Source organism: Oratosquilla oratoria, chromosome 4 (genome assembly GCF_046742065.1).
Source record: "Oratosquilla oratoria isolate Oo_2021 chromosome 4, ASM4674206v1, whole genome shotgun sequence".
Taxonomy (NCBI): domain Eukaryota; kingdom Metazoa; phylum Arthropoda; class Malacostraca; order Stomatopoda; family Squillidae; genus Oratosquilla; species Oratosquilla oratoria.
Genome location: NC_134780.1, coordinates 76,984,869 through 76,989,868, shown reverse-complemented (window position 1 = coordinate 76,989,868; position 5,000 = coordinate 76,984,869).

Genomic DNA, 5,000 nt, shown 5'->3' with positions numbered 1-5,000 from the left:
TAAATACCTACACAAATAAATAAATATATAGATAAATAGATAAATGAATAAATAATTAGATAAATAAGTAAATAAATAAATATATATATAAGTAAATGAATAAATAAATGAATAGATAATAAATAAATAGATAACATGGGTGAACAAAACAGCTCTTATGAAAGAGTTCCTGAAACAGGGGTAACCCAACTATTAAAAAAAAAAAAAAAAAAAAAAATCCATATCCTTTTTGACTGTTTAGTATCTGATATTATGTATGTATGAATGTATGTATGTATGTATGTATGTATGTATGTATGTATGTATGTATGTATGTATGTATGTATGTATGTATGTATGTATGTATGTATGTATGTATTTATGTATGTATGTATGTATGTATGTATGTATGTATGTATGTATGTATGTATGTATGTATGTATGTATGTATGTATGTATGTATGTATGTATGTATGTATGCATGTATGTATGTATGTATGTATGTATGTATGTATGTATGTATGTATGTATGTATGTATGTATGTATGTATGCATGTATGTATGTGTGTATGTATGTATGTGTGTATATATGTATGTATGTGTGTATGTATGTATGCATGTATGTATGTATGTATGTATGTATGTATGTATGTATGTATGTATGTATGTATGTATGTATGTATGTATGTATGTATGTATGCATGTATATATGTATGGATGAATGTATGCATGCATGTATGTATGTATGTATGTATGTATGTATGTATGTATGTATGTATGTATGTATGTATGTATGTATGTATGTATGTATGTATGTATGTATGCATGTATGTATGCATGTATATGTACTTGTGCATATATATATGTATGGTACGTACTGATGTTAATGAAAAACAAATGTATCATAACATTTAGTTAATTCGTAGACAATGTCTGACTAGAAATCCAGAGAAACTGGAAGCTTTTCTTTTTCTTTTCTTTTTTCTTCTTCTTTTTTTTGAGGGGGGGGGGAGGTCCCTCATGTGAGTTAAGGTCCGGCGTAATTTTTTTTCTACCCTTCAGCTCCCCCAGCTGGTTACCAAAACAAAGTCTTCCTTCTTGTGAAATAATAATATTAAGAAAACCGACGTTTTTTGAAAGATTTTTATCTTTCTTATTTGAATTCAGTTTTAATCTATTTTGAAATATTTTAATTCTAATTCAATATGAATTCAGTTTGAATTCTTGACTAATATCAGAGCTAGATTGAATGTCTGAACCAGCAGTCCAATTAAATCATAAGAAATGCCTGATTAACGAGATGCCTCAGAAATCAAACGATTACAAAAAGACTAAAAAAAATTCTGTTTGGGAGAAGTTATGACGAGGAATTGAAAACTACGAATGATGAACACAAAGACTGAAAAAAAACCCAGAGAAATGGAAAGAAAAAGAGCCGAGGAGAATACAAAATAGGAATCCGACAAGAAACAATGGTCTCAAACTCTCCGGAAATAGATTTAATTTGGAAGTGGGTAGAAACAACTTCGCCAACCGTGTAGTTAATGAATGGAATAAACTTCCTGCGGAGGCAGTGCAATGTAGTTCAGTTCGAAGCTTTAAGAATCATTTAGAGAAACACCTAAGCAGGATGCTGTAATGACTATCATTTGTTTTACATTATTTGTTTATTTGTTTTGTTTTCATTTGTCTGTCTATTATTATTTGCTTGATTCTCATTTATCATTAGTTATATGTCAACTTATTATCATTTACTATTTACCTGTTTGTTTATTATTTAACTATACCTATGCATTTATTTATGTATTTTATTCATTAGTTACATTATTATAGTTTTTATATATTCATTTATCTATATTATATAAGTAAAAAATAAACTGACCCTTCGCGTTTGGTGGTAAATCGGTTACACCGCCAACTACGGTGAAGAAGAAGAACTCGAAGAAGAAGAAGAACTCGAAGAAATCGAAGAAGAAGAGGAAGAACTCGAAGAAGAAGAAGAAGAAGAAGAAGAAGAAGAACTCGAAGAAGAAGAAGAAGAAGAAGAAGAAGAAGAAGAAGAAGAAGAGGAAGAAGAAGAACTCGAAGAACTCGAAGAAGAAGAAGAAGTAGAACTCGATGAAGAAATCGAAAAACTCGAAGAAGAACTCGAAGAACTCGAAGAAGAACTCGAAGAACTCGAAAAAGAAGAACTCGAAGAACTCGAAAAAGAAGAACTCAAAGAACTCGAAAGAGAAGAACTCGAAGAAGAACTCGAAGAAGAAGAACTCGAAGAAGAAGGAGAATTCGAAGAAGAAGAACTCGAAGAAGAAGGAGAACTCGAAGAAGAAGAACTCGAAGAAGAACTCGAAGAACTCGAAGAAGAACTCGAAGAACTCGAAGAAGAACTCGAAGAAGAACTCGAAGAACTCGAAGAAGAACTCGAAGAACTCGAAAAAGAACTCGAAGAAGAACTCGAAGAACTCGAAGAAGAACTCGAAGAACTCGAAGAAGAACTCGAAGAACTCGAAGAAGAACTTGAAGAAGAACTCGAAGAAGAAGAAGAACTCGAAGAAGAAGAACTTGAAGAAGAAGAAGAACTCAAAGAAGAAGAAGAAGAAGAACTCGAAGAAGAAGAACTCGAAGAAGAAGAACACGAAGAGGAAGAAGAACGAATGAAGAAGAAGGAGGCTAGAAAGGAACGGAGAGAGGCCAATGCAAAAGATTTAACAATTCGCAAAGTTTTGAAACAAGAAAAGCAAGTAAAAAAAAGTTATTACTTAAAGGAAAAAAAGAATTAAAAAAATATAAAAAGGGTATTTTGAACGGAAATTTAACACCAGCACAAATCGCCTATATAGATGACTTGCGAGAACAGCTAGATGTTGACAAGAAATAAAAAGCAATATGATTTTGATATTTTATTTTCCAAAAAAGGGGCGTAGCCCAGGGCGCGCAGCGCCGCAGGCCAAGGCCCCCGGCGTAGCCGGGCCGGCGCAGCCGGGCCGGCGCAGCCGGTGGGCTTGTCTATCATTATTATGATTCTTTTGCATCCGACTTAGATATCTAGATATGGACCAAAAGGTCTCCTGTCGGCATGCTCCGCCTTTGTAACCCTTTGTAAGAAACAAGGAAACGCTCCTTTGTTTGACGCCTTCCATAGCCGCTGGCCCTCATGTCATCACTGCCAGGACTTTTTGTTTATCCATAAGTGACCCCTCCCCTGCCCTCCCCTTCTTCGGCAGTAAAATGGCAAATTAATTTCGTTTCTTCTCCTCCCAATGGAAGACCTCAAGGTCGCGTCAGCTGTTTATATTGTCCGGGTCCTCCTGGTAGTTCGCAGTTCTTCTTGGACCCTTACCCACCAAAGCACCTCACACGTTCCCCGAAGTTCTCTCTCCAGGAGCGTTGCCTACAGGTTTCCCGGAAGACCTTTTCCAGACCGAGCTCAAGATCCTCCCAATTTTTCGCTTCAAGAGAATGACGTCCTCGAACTACGACCGTTTCCCTTCGTTCCTCGTGTTGGTCACGTTCGGTTTCTGGGTGTTTCACTGTGCTCTTTGTAGAAGCTTGAAGAACGACGTCACAGATGATCTTATTCTTGAGAACTGCACCGAACTTTGCCAGTTCTTTGATTCCAGAATCGAGAGGTGCAACTTCAACTTCGGGTGTCTTGAGTGTCTCGAAGAGCTTCGAGATGAAGAAGACGAAGAGGACGAAGAGGACGAAGAAGAAAAGGAAGCTATAGAGCACTTGTGCCATTCTTTCTACCTATCTGTAATCTTTCCCAATGTCAGTTTAAGAGCGGTTACTTCAATTGACACCCCGTTGCTCAGTATCTACGCGCAACTTTACGAATGCAAGAAAAGTGTTCGATGTCAGAAGTGTTACGAATATTTCAAGAAAAATTATGGTGAAGAAACTGCAATACAACAATGCTTGGTAAGTTTATGTAGCGCTGTTCGTAACGTGTCTAATAATATAACGACGTGTTGGCAATGATGATAATAAGGTGGTTTGTAAAAACATAGTGCTGAAAGTAATAATAGTAATGCTATAAATAACATAGTGTTGCAAGTAATAATAGTAATGCAGTTTGCAATCGTAGTGTTGATAGGAATCTCAATGATGCAATTTGCAAACGTTGTGTTGGTAGTAATATTAGTAAGGCCAGATTGTAGACAACATAATATTACTTTAGCACTTCAGGGTCATTTTTCACAATGAATCTATGGGATTTGTAAAAGCTGGATCGTCTGTGATGCTAGAATTAGATAAATGTAAACATTGCAGTAATGTTTACAATGGTTTAGAAGGTAGAAAACTTAACAAGATTAGGTTATGGTTGCATGCAGGAGAGGAAGTAGTAAACAATAGTTGAAGTACGATAGAAATAGAGCTCAAAGTTGAGGAGTAGATAAAAAAAAAATGTTAGCCTCAGGAGATGAAATTGTGTCGGTTAACCCTTTGACTGACACAGTCAACTTGCAAACTTTGTTCTGACTGGTGCCAGGCGATTAAGTTTAGCTGAGGAAGATCCAATAACGATGTGGCTTACAGAACCCGATGCGAACAGTCGAACGCGGCTCGACAGACACGTGTTTAAAGTGATGTGTGAACGTGTGAACGGGGTATTTGGGGTTTAACCAACGTGTTCGACAACCAAATACCCCGTTCACACGTTCACACATCACTTTAAACACGTGTCTATCGAACCACGTTCGACGACCGTTAGACTGCGTAAACCTTCTCTTAAGCGGCCCATACTCGATCAATTATATTGCGCAATTTCATTGTCAATACTCTGAATTGACAATTAAATTGAACGTGTATGGGCGATATATCGCCCATGCACGGTCAATTTAATTGTCAATTCAGAGTATTGACAATGAAATTGCGCAATATAATTGATCGTGTATGGGCCGCTTAAGGGCTCGCATTGTAATGCCAAGGTGCGCTAGCCCATCGGATTCCGGAACCCTGCAACTCAAAAAGCATCTTGAGGAATCTTATAAAAAAAAAAATCCCATAATTTCAAAGTC